The sequence below is a fragment of the Hyperoodon ampullatus genome (assembly GCF_949752795.1).
Source record: "Hyperoodon ampullatus genome assembly, chromosome: 10".
Classification (NCBI taxonomy): Eukaryota; Metazoa; Chordata; class Mammalia; order Artiodactyla; family Ziphiidae; genus Hyperoodon; species Hyperoodon ampullatus.
In genome coordinates, this window is record NC_136923.1 from 56,650,815 (window position 1) to 56,664,108 (window position 13,294).

The window sequence follows — 13,294 nt, forward strand, 5'->3', positions numbered from 1 at the left end:
TGGATGGACCTAGAGATTGTCATACTAAGTGAAGTAAGTCAAAGAAAGACAAATATCATATGATATCACTTATATGTGGAATCTAGTAAAAAGTGATACAAATGAACTTACTTAACATAATGGAAACTGACTCACATATCTTGAAATCAAACTTATGGTTACCAAAGGGGCAACGTGGGGGAAGTGATAAATTAGGATATTGGGATTAACATATATACACTACTATATATAAAATAGGTAACTAATAAGGACTTACTGTATAGCATAGGGAACTCTACTCAATATTCTGTAATAACCTATATGGAAAAGAATCTGAAAAAGAATTAATATATGTATATGTATAACTGATTCACTTTGCTGTACACCTGAAACTAACACATTGTAAGTCAACTATACTCCAGTAAAAGTTAAAAAATAAAACAAAGTAGCCTGTAAAATAGTAGTGTTAGACATCTGTGAAATAAAACACTACCTGCTTCAGACAAAAAAAATTAATTTCACTTGTGTTTTTAATTTTAATGGCAGTCAATTTCACATTAGAATTTATTAGAAAATTTAAATGACATATACAGCTCCCATGATATTTTTTATATCTTCATTGCAGTATAATTGTTATACAATGTTGTGCTAGTTTCTATTGTACAACAAAGTGAATCAGCTATAAGTATACACACATCTCCATAACCCCTCCCTCGTGATCCTCCCTCCTATCCTCCCTATCCCACCCCTCTTTGTCATCACAAAGCATCAAGCTGATTTCCCTGTGCTATGCAGCAGCTTCCCGTTAGCCATCCATTTTACATTTGGTAGTGTATCTATGCCAGTGTTACTCTCTCACTTCGTCCCAGCTTCCCTTTCCCCTACTGTGTCCTCGTCCATTCTCTATGTCTGCATCTTTATTCCTGCCCTTCCACTAGGTTCATCAGTACCGTTTTTTTAGATTCCATATATGTGCGTTAGCATATGGTATTTGTTTTTCTCTTTCTGACTTACTTCACTCTGTATGACAGACTCTAGGTCCATCGACCTCATTACAAATAACTCAATTTTGTTCCCTTTTATGGCTGAGTAATATTCCATTGTATATATGTGCCACATCTTCTTTATCCATTCATCTGTCGATGGACATTTAGGTTGCTTCCATGTCCTGGCAATTGTAAATAGCGCTGCAATGAATATAGTGGTACATGTATCTTTTTGAATTATGGTTTTCTCAGGATATATGCCCAGTAGTGGGACTGCTGGGTCATATGGTAGTTCTATTTTTAGTTTTTTAAGGAACCTCCATACTGTTCTCCATAGTGGCTGTATCAATTTACATTCCCACCAACAGTGCAAGAGGATTCCCTTTTCTCCACACCCTTTCCAGCATTTATTGTTTCTAGATTTTTTGATGATGGCCATTCTGACCAGTGTGAGGTGATACCTCATTGTGGTTTTGATTTGCATTTCTCTAATGATTAGTGATGTTGAGCTTTACATGTGTTTGTTGGCCATCTGTATGTCTTCTTTGGAGAAATGTCTATTTAGGTCTTCTTCCCATTTTTGGATTGGGTTTTTTGTTTTTTTGATATTGAGCTGCATGAGCTGCTTGTATATCCTGGAGATTAATCCTTTGTCATTTTCTTCATTTGCAAATATTTTCTCCCATTCTGAGGGTTGTCTTTTCATCTTACTTATGGTTTCCTTTGCTGTGCAAAAGCTTTTAAGTTTCATTAGGTCTCATTTGTTTATTTTTCATTTTATTTCCATTACTTTAGGAGGTGGGTCAAAGAAGATCTTGCTGTGATTTATGTCAAAGGGTGTTCTGCCTATGTTTTCCTCTAAGATTTTATTGTGTCTGCCCTTACATTTAGGTCTTTAATCCAATTTTTTTGTGTGTGTATGGTGTTAGGAAGTGTCCTAATTTCATTGTTTTACATGTAGCTGTTCAGTTTTCCCAGCTCCACTTACTGAAGAGGTTCTCTTTCTCCATTGTATATTCTTGCCTCTTTGTCAATGATAATGTGACCATATGTGTGTGGGTTTATCTCTGGGCTTTCTATCCTGTTCATTGATTTATATTTCTGTTTTTGTTCCAGTACCATACTGTCTTGATTACTGTAGCTTTGTAATATAGTCTGAAGTTCCATGATATTTCTATTGGAAAGGACTGTCCAGTAAATATTTGTTGAATGAGTGAAGGTGAAAAATGGAATAAATGAAGAAGAGAAATCTTCAGTTTCCAAATTTGGCTTTTCTTTCTGTGGAAACTTTCTCCAAATCCTCTAAGTCTGGGTTAGGTGGCCTTTTATGTGCTCCCATAGCATCCTGCACTCCCCTCATTATGACAGTTGTCACATGGAGCCACATGGTGTTTTTACATTCACGAGGGCAGGTGCTGTACCTGTCTTGTTCAGCTCTGGATCCCAGTGTCTGGCATGATGCTGACCTTACAGTAAATGTTCAACAAATGTCTGATGAGTGAGGGCATTAAGTCATGCAATGAGAGGAGAGACACCAGTGACAACAAGGAGATGGTGATGACATGGGCTCTGAATGTGTGCTCCTCAGGGACAGGCCCTCACATCCCTTGTGATGGGCCCTAAAGGGAGCCCAGGGCCTGTACAATGACATCCCAGGAAGATGGGTTACCACCTTATTCTCCTTTGGCAGCTCTGGTTCAGGAAAGCGTTTGGCACAGGCCTGGAAATCAGAGGCCCATCAATGAGAGCTGTGACCCTGCCCAAGGGCAACATGCTAGTCCCTCTTCTCTGTAGGACTCTGAGTCACAAGGTGGGTCAGAGGACGTGGTTGTAGGCCCCAGTCCTGATGATCCTGGGTATAGAGGCCTAGGAGGGCACAGAGAGGGGCATTGAGACATGCTTTTTCTCACTCAATGCTCTCCTCAACTGCACCCCCAATCCTGAGGCTGTTTAGGAGTAAGTGAGAAACAGCTCTGTCTGGACTTGGGAAGTGTTGACCTCTCTTCCTTGCTTTCAGAGTGTCTGAACCTCCACCTGTATCCTTTAAAGAAGTCACCCCCCTGTTTTTGTCCCGGTTTTCCATTGCATCTCATCTTCCATATTAACCTCCAGTTGACATTCGCCAATATGATGGCCATGTAGTGTGTTAGCTCTCATCCTCATAGGAATTAGGCTAGATGTTATCCTCATTTGGCTGAAGAGGGAAATAAGCTCAAAACACAGGAGCAAATATTTTGGGGTCACATGGTAGAAAATGACATAATGGGAATCCAACTTTATGAGGCTCTCATGGCCACGCTCTTCCCATCCCTGCATCTCTGTGGGTCATGCTACAAAGGAGAGATGGGTCCAGTGCTTAGTCTCTTCCCTATAAAGAGTCAGTGAAGCAACTGGCAGAGGAGAAGCCATGACTCCTTTTCCTACATACAGCAAGCCTTTCACAACCAGCAGAATCAAAAGCTAACAGCGGAGTGCCAACCTCTCCAGGTGTTCTGGGCAAATTCATATCCTGTGATAAACCATAATGGAAAGGAATATAAAAAAGAATGTATACATGTATAACTGACCATTATGAATTTGCTCAGAACACCTAGAGTGTTGGGATTCCATTGGAAGTCATGAAATCCTGTCTCTGTGAGTGACCTTTGTGAGCCTTTGATTCTGCTGGTTGTGAAAGGTTTGCTGTATGTAGGAAAGGGAGTCATGGACCCTCCCATAATCTCAGTTTTCTGAACTCCATGCACTTTGTGAGGCTCTAAAAAGATGACAAAAAACATTACAACAATAACAATAGTAGGAGCAGGCCCTCTCAGAACTTTCTGAGCTCTAACTATGGACCAGGCACCATTCCTTAGCTTACATACATTTTTAAGGTGATGCATCCAAGGAGGCTATGAAGTAGACATGTTCTAATTATTTCCATGGTGGTGATGCAGACACTGAGGCCCCTACGGAATTAGGGCATGTGGAGAGTTTGTGAGATTAGAAAGAGTTGAGATTCAAAGCAGGACCAACAGGAGACCGGGAAGGGCTGGGTTAATGGAAGGGACAGAAAGCATGTCAACAGGGCAGTGGGGGCACAGTGAGGTGAAAAGAGAGAGAACAGAAACAGCCAAATTGTTCACAGAGAAAGGCAGAAGTGAGCAGAGTGAAGGCTATGAGGTGGCACTGTCCTCCTGGGAGTGAGAAAAGAGGCTGCGATGGAGGGCAACTTGGGGGCCCTTTCTTAGAGCTTATTAAAAGCACAACTGCATGGGGCCCAAAAGGGAATTTTTGTTACCAAGTCTCCCTTAATGGTTTCTGGAAATGCTTTTCCTTCTAAAAGCTAAAGAGTTTCAAGTTGGTTGGAGGCTGTGGAAGAGAATTTTAAAATTAAAAGCTCTCACAGGTAGAGTAGATTTCTACCCAGAAGATGGGTAGAAATAGTCTCTTTAATGTTCCCTTGATGACCTTGGAGAGAAAAGGTAGAGAGAGCTCACAGGGGAAGGAGCCAAAAAGACTCTAAGGACAGCCTTTCCAGGTGCCAGCTCGGTGGAGGCTAGACCCGAGGGTCCCAGCCTTAAATCAGACCCCTACCCAAGAACGTGATGCATGGACTTGCCTCCCAAGTCAAGAACCAATTAATTCTTACCACACACTGGTGCCACTTCTTTGAAGAGTAACTTGGAAATATCCATCATAACATTAAGAATTAGCGATTCTAACTACTCAGCCATAAAAAAAACCTAAATAATGCCATTTGTAGTGACATGGATGCAACTAGAGATTATCATACTAAGTGAAGTAAGTCAGAAAGAGAAAGACAAATACTATATGATATCACTTATAAGGGGAATCTAAAATATGACTCAAGTGAACATATCTGTGAAACAGAAACAGAATCATGGACATAAAGGACAGACTTGTGGGACTTCCCTGGTGGCACAGTAGTTAAGAATCTGCCTGCCAGTGCAGGGGACACGGATTTGTTCCCTGGTCTGGGAAGATTCCACATGCCACAGAGCAAATAAGCCCGTGAGCCACAACTATTGAGCCTGCATGCTGCAACTACTAAAGCCTGTGCACCTAGAGCCCATGCTCTGCAACAAGAGAAGCCACTGCAATGAGAAGCCTGCACACCACAACGAAGAGTAGCTCCCACTCTCTGTAACTAGAGAAAGCCTGCGCACAGCAGTGAAGACCCAATGCAGCTAGAAAAATAAATAAATAAAATAAAAATTTAAAAAAGAGCAGACTTGTGATTGTCAAGGGGGAGGGCGTTGGGGGAGGGATGGATTAGGAGGTTGGGGTTTTATATACAGAATGGATAAACAACAAGGTCCTACTGTATAGCACAGAGAACTATATTCAATATCCTATGATAAACCATAATGGAAAAGAATATATTTTTTAAAAAGAATGTAAAAAAAAAATTAGCAATTCCAATTTAATAATGTTGCCTGTAAGATACACAGATACATAGGGATGTGCATGTGAAGTTATGTGTTACAGCTCCATTTATAATACTGAAAATATGGACAACCTAAGTGGTCATCAACAAGGCATTAAAATAAATGATGAAATATTACGCAACTTTTGGTATATTTTTGGCAATATAGAAAGACCTTCAAATATATTTCTTAAAAATAATAACATATAACATGAATAATCTCATTTGTATTCAACGAATTTACACATATAATTTAATACACTTTTGTGTGCATAAAAATGTCTAGAAAGATTCATTTAAAGAGTTGTTTTCACAGTGTGGGGTAAAGTTAGTGCATATTTGAGATGGGAGAACTTTTAATTTTCATTTCATATCCTTCTGTACTTTTGCATTTTAAAATCATGAACATAGTTTTTTAAAAAAAATAATATTTAAAAAGTTGAAAACATATTTCTCTGTGAGGAAGTATACCTGCAAAACAAGTCTCTTTAAAATTAAGACACATATCCCTGAGCAGAAAACTATAGTAAAATAGAGTCAATACTTAAATAAATTTTTTTTTTATCCTTTATGACCAAGGAGAGTTTGTCTCAGGGGTGTAATAGAGGTTTAATATTAGAGAACCTATTAACAAAATGTATTACCTCATTAGCCCAAGGGAGAGCAATTACATAATCATCTTTTTGGATGCCAAAGGATATCTGGTAAAAAGCAAAAACTGATTAAAAAAGAAAAAACTCTTTATAAATTGTCAACTGTCATAATGGATAAACAGTAAGATCGAAAAACAACAGCCAACATCATAATTGAAATTATGGAGACATTCCAATTATGCAGGACATTTTATACTTTTGAACTTTTAAATCATGTCCATGTCTGAGTTTTACACTATATATATATATATGTGTGTGTGTGTGTGTTTATATGTACGTTTATACATATTTATATATTTATATATATTTTATATTTATATATGCTTATATACTTATATAAATATATATTATATATATATTTATGTTTCAGAATCTGTCTAGAAAATCCCTCTGAGTACTGAAAAAGACCCAACTCACTCAGCCCCAAATCAACAGGCCAAGGCACTGTTTTAAAACTTAGATGATACCACTGACATATTTGAGAACTCTTCAACTCTTTTTGCGTATTACCCTATGCTATCTTAGTAACATGCTTTCCTTCAAAATCAACAAGAAATTAGAACTTTCTCTGCAGTCAAGACTATGCCAGGTTTGAGATTCAAAAAACAGAAAAAAATTTAAGAAAAGGAAGTGGGGGGCGGGAAAGTTCCTCGGAGGTGTCAAAATTCAAGGTGAGGCATTGTAACCAGTGCCCATGTAAGGGGGATGCTTTCAGCAGATGAGCGAGCTGGGGAGAATATGCTGATGGGAGTTGGCAGCCTCCTCAGTGTTTACCTAAGTGTAGGGTGTTGTGCAAGTGGCAGCCAGGAGCCAGAAAATATGGGTGTTTCCCTGGAAAACACAGCAAGGCAAGAAGTTGCCTCCTGGAAAAGCGGGTCCATCAGGCTCAAGGAGGTGGAGAGGTCGCTCAGGCAAGTGTGAGAGTGTAGGGATATTTGTTCACAACGGGACACAGGCTCAAGAGAGGGAAAGAAGATAAAAGATTGGGTTTCAGGGTACAAGTGGATTGAAAGGTGACTTTTCATTCAATAACTAAGAATCATCTAAACCAGGAGCCTCATTGGAAATAAAAATCTTGACTCCCCTCCCTCTGCCACAGTGAGGTCACATCTGCCTGTGGACACTGGCTCTTGTGTTAATTGTTAAGTAACAAATCCAAGACATGGATTGAGGTCGGCTGGCTCCCGATCTGGCAGTCCTCACATCCCCTCCACCCCCACCACCTCACTTGCCCATGGTTAGCAGGCACTTCCTACATGCAAGACACTATGAAGACCATAACAGGAAGAACTAAGGTGCAGCCCCTGCTCCCACAAAATACTCAGCAGGACTAAGAAGAGCTAAGAAACTTTAGAGCGTTAGAATCACCTGGAAGGCTCATTAGAACATATAAGAAAAGAATGTGTACATATATATATATTCAGTTATATATGTATATAAAACTGTCACTTTGCTGTCTAGCAGAAATTAACACAACATTGTAAATCAACTATACTTCAACAAAATAAAAAATAAAAAAAACCACAGATTGCTGGGCCCCACACAGAAGATTTGATTCAGGAGGGCTGGAGTAGATCCTGAGACTCTGCATTTCTAACAAGTTCCCAGAAAACGCTAATGCTGCTGGTCCAAGGACCACAGTTTGATAACAGCTGACTTATGAGAAATAGTTAACTATAGATGCCATGGGAACTGAGAGTGTGGAGATACTCATTTATGGACATTAAAATTGTACCATAAATAAGCATTTGCTAAGTTCCCAAAGTTAAGACTTTTAGGTCTATAATGTTCTCTGAAAAATGCATGTGGTTAATGTACATTTTGTAAAAGCAATTTCCAAGAGTAGGGAGCATATCCTACCTGATTCGGTCCTATGCAAACATTAGAAACTAGGGCCTGAAGATGTCATCTTTACAAGAGCAGATCCTGTGGTATGAGAGTCGTGACACAAGCGCGTGGTCACTGCGTGTGCAGGCCAGGCTGGACCACACAAAACATTTCTCTTCCTCAAGCTTTCCTGGGGAATATAATAACCACAAGAACTACAGTTTTATAGCAGATCGAAGTTTACAAATACTTTTCCATCATGTTTACTTGAGGGACCAATTGAGAAACATATGAATAAGTGTGCTATAAACTGTACAGTCTACTTAAATATTAGTTATACTCAAATTTGATCCCTACAGATTCCCAAGTGTGAGTATTGCTATCTTGTACCCGTGAATAAAGTGAGACTATGGCCAGTAAACTTCCAAGTAACAGAGATACGATTAAAATTAAGACTTCAAAATTTGGTCCCCAAATCTGTGCTGTAGTAGAAAGAAGAGGCACTAGATATGTCAATCTTTGCACTTGCTCTATCCATGGTCACCAAGGGAGAGACAGCCCTGGTAAACGTGTTTTATACCATGTCATCTCTGCTCTCTCTTTTCCCCCCAAAACCTCCTGACAGGGCCCCCGGCATCACTAGGGGAAAACTCTCTGCCTCCTCTTCTTTCTGAGTCTGGGTTCTCTGCTTCTGGATACCCTCTCAATCCTCTCACCCCTATTAGACATGGAACCTTGAGTAAGTCTCTGTCCCTTTCAAAGAAAGAACTCCATTGATGAAGAGAGGAGATGGGAGCATTCTTCAATAATCCACCCTGTGTGTCCAACCATGGCCAGTGCCTAGATTTGGAAGCACTCTCTTCACTAGCGTTGCTTTGCAAAGCACGGTGGCTGAAGAGTGACCCTGGACCACCAGGTTCCTTAACACAAGGCCATTCCCCATCCTCTGGTGCCAACAAGGTCGGTCTGATCAGCAGTCATCACCTGTCCCAGGCTTCTACCTGACCAAACTTGGTACATGTTTATCCCCTCATCTTATGTCTTCTCCTGGAAGAATTTCTAGCACAATCTCCCAGCCTGGTAGAGGGAATGAAAAAATAGCCAGTGACTCAAAAAATACACACTCTGGTTTCTAATATTTTAAATGACTAGTTTCATGATTTGGGGTCATTACCTTTTTTAAAAAATGACGCCCTTTAAAAAAAAATGACGCCCAGAATAACTTTAAGGTTAAAAGCATGTTTAAATCATAGATCTATTTCCTTGTCAATGCCAGTGCATTGGAAGTGACTCCCTGGAGTGCTGTCTTGAGAAGGATGATAAGCCTGTGTTCATCACAGGTGTCATAACTGGTTAATAACTGTCACCACATGGGAAGGAGAAGTGACCATCTGAATGCTGTATCTTTGCCCTCCCCTATTCCATTTCTTAGTTCTATGATTCTGTGTTATTATCCTTAATGTGAATGTATCAAGCATATATTTACCTCTGAGATGTTAGCTCTATTTCTCCTGAAGGGTCACCTTTCTGGTGTTTTCCTCCTGTTTGGTGTTGGGCTCCATTTTTCCTCAGGTTAACATCACAATACACTAGCTCCCAATGCACAGCAAATGCGTAATAATATAGTGTCTGCTAAACAGTTCATAAAAAGTGGCATTAATAACACAAACCACATCCCTGCTTCCTTAGAAAAACCTGCATGGGGCAAAAACAAATTCAAAACCCCAGTAGGAGGGATGCAACAACTCTGGGATACAGATTAAGCGGCTATAAGAAGAGAACTTTGATGAAAACCACCTTGGTTTTCCCTATTTCTTTTCTTCTGGAGCCTAAGTGTGGTGTCAAATTAGCCCAATGCACTGTGGCCTTGTTTCTGTAGAAACTGTATCAGCATAAAATTACACAGCGGAGAAAATCATTAGGTCTAAACACTCTTCCAAAGAGCATTAGAAAGACAGCACTATTTACCTTGTGCTGCTGGCATGAGTGGGCCGCCTCCAACCTGAGCCTCAGTTTCCTCATCTGTCACAGAGGGTTATGACAGATGATTTCTCAGGTCCTTTCCAGCTGTGACATCTTATGAAATCTATGACCTCCTCTGTGACAACCACTATGCGGAATTGGGAAATTGAATGTAGTCTTTAAAAAGGAACTGTCCTGTGTAGCTAAAATTAAACATTCTATTGTTCTCTGCCACTGAGAATTTCATTTAAAAAAAATTCAATTGGTTAAATATTGGCTAGCTTCACTATGGAGAACAGTATGGAGGTTCCTTAAAAAACTAAAAATAGAGGCACCATATGATCTGGTAATCCCACTCCTGGGCATATATCCAGAGAAAAGTCTAATTTGAAAAGATACATGTACCCCAATGTTCATTGCAGCACTATTTACAATAGCCAGGACATGGAAGCAACCTAAATGTCCATCGACAGATGAATGGATAAAGCAGATGTGGTACATATATACAATGGAATACTACTCAGCCATAAAAAAGAATGAAATAATGCCATTTGCAGCAACAAGGATGGATCTAGAGATTATCATACTAAGTGGAATAAGTCAGACAGAGAAAGATAAATACCATATGATATCACTTATATGTGGAATCTAAAAAATAATGATACAAATGAACTTATTTACATGGCAGAAACAGACTCACAGACATAGAAAACAAACTTATGGTTACCAAAGGGGAAAGGGGAAGAGGGATAAATTGGGAGAATGGGATTAGCAGATACACACTACTATATATAAAATAGATACACAACAGGGACCTACTGTATAGCACAGGGAACTCTATTCAATAATCTGAAATAACCTAAATGGGATAAGAATTTGAAAAAGAATAAATACATGTATATGTATAACTGAATCACTTTGCTGTTCACCGGAAACTAACACAACATTGTAAGTCAACTATACTCCAATATAAAATAAAATTTTTTTAAAACTAAAATATATATATATATATATTGGCTACCTTCAGCTCAGTTGGTACCCATCCCTAGTTCTCAACCTGGGGGTGGAAATAGCAGCAGGGGAAATTTGGCAAGATCTGAAAACATTTTGATTGTCAAAACTGGGCCAGAGAAGACATGCCACTAACATCTAGTGAGTCATGTCCACGATGTGCTGAATATACTGTCATGCTCAGGACAGCTCCCCAGCAAAGAAGATGGGTCAATGTCAATAGCGCTGAGGTCAGGGAACTCTGCACTACTCCACCACATTCCAACGAAGTTCACAAAGATGATGAGGGTGAGAACAAGATCTTCAATCTGATATAAAAACATGTTTCAGTTGTTTCAATGGACAAAAATCAAGGTAATGTGTGGCTTATGTCAATGGTACCAGGCCAAATGAGGCACTACAACATAGCTAAAATATTCTAGGTTTCCAATATTCCCAAGTGATGAAAAAAGATTCATGCTTGGCAATATCTGAGCCAATGAGTGCTATTGAAGCAATGCATTTTCCTATAGTAACATGTTTGCTTGTATGAATTTCAATCTCTCATAATTTTATTTTTAACTTTTTTCAAGAAAAGCTGCAAGGTAATCTTTAATTATCACTAAATGTGATAAATGAAACAGTTTTCTATTTCCCAGCCTCATTCAGCTAAAATACAAGAATGGAAAAACTTGCCAAAGGAATGTGCCTTCTCTTTCGGAGGGGAACCAGAAGCACCCTCCTATATCCAGTGCTGAGACTGCCAAAGTAGAAACTAGAAGAAAAACAGATATTTTCAGCTCTGCTAAATTTTATTTTTGCGTGTTAACTATCTTTAGAGGATTAGAAAGATTCCCACAGGAAAGCCTTAAAGCCACTACCTGCTTTCCTGCCTGATCAAAGAAGAAAGAAATAATATTTCTTGTGCTAAACACTTGAGGTTGGAACATGATTGTTACAGTAGCATAACCTAGCCTATCCTGACTCACTCAGACCCATCTCTCTGGAACAGGCCTACAAGTGTGAGGCCCATGTTGCCTTGGGAGGATGAGAATATCTAAGACCTCAAATAATCTAACTCTTAATCACAAATATGTAAATCCCAGATGCTACCCTTTCTATACCCCCCATGCCTCTTTGCTGTATATTAATCAGGGTCTGAGACCCTCCCAAATCAGTGCCTCCATTGGCACAAACTTTTGTCCCAGTTACTAAGCATCTCAAAAAGTACATTTCTCTGCTAAGTGATAGAGAATCTACGTTTGAGTGGTTTCCTGCTCCCCACTTGAATTCATCCCAAAATACAGACTTTCCTCTACAAATTTTCCCTTTGTTTGACAAAGATGCTAATACCAAGTATCCCTACCTGATAACAGTCAGAGACCATCTCTATTTTATATTCTTGGGATACTTTATATGCAGGGTTTTCTCAGGCATAATTAGGGAATTTGATGAATGATTTGACCTCATCTTTGCTCATGTATCACTTTATGTTTCAAGTACTGTCTTGATGGCAGGCTTTCTGTGATCCTAGGGCCCATCTCAAAACCTTTAGAGGAGAGCTGAGTCATTCATCCAAACTTCTCCATCTGAATCTCAATTATCCAAGTAAAGCACCCCACTCCGTTGTCAACTGCCCAACTAAACCAAGTTATTACCAAGTTGCCTATTTTCTTTTAGCAGTGGAAACCTGAACTATGAATTCTCAAACTTTCGACAAGTCATTCCTCATAAGTAAGCTCTTCCATTGCTCTTAAAATGCTATGAGATTTTTTTTTTTTCAAAAAACACTGTGAGGGTCTTCCCTTGTGGTGCAGTGGTTAAGAATCTGCCTGTGGGTTAAGAATCCCACGTGCTGTGGAGCAACTAAGCCCGTGCGCCACAGCTACAGGGCCTGCACTCCAGAGCCTAGGAGCCACAACTCTAGAAGCCTGGGTGCCCAGAGGCTACGCACCGCAATGAAGAGTAGCCCCCGCTCACCACAACTAGAGAAAGCCTGCACACAGCAACAAAGACCCAATGCAGCCAAAAATAAATTAATTAAATAAATAAAAATTTAAAAAATGTTATAAACAAAAACAGTGTGAATAGTTTTACACTTTGCTGTGGAAAACTCTCCAAAGTCTAGTATTAAGTCCTAAACTGGAGGAATTAGAATGCAACAGATATTTTTTTGGCTGAAAGAACAGACAGCTCCTTGCAAGGAAGACACAAGGCATCTAACCACAGCAGATGGCAAGAAGGAATAGGTCATGGTATCTGAAACCCCTCTCTGTTCTCAGGCTGTCTCTCTAAAACCAGCATGGATGGAGTGAATTAAGTCAAAAAGAGAAAAACAAATATTGTATATTAACACAAATATGTGGAATCTAGAAAAATGGTACAGATGAACTGGTTTGCAAGGCAGAAATAGAGAAACAGATGTAGAGAACAAACGTATGGACACCAAGGGGGGAAAGCAACAGGGG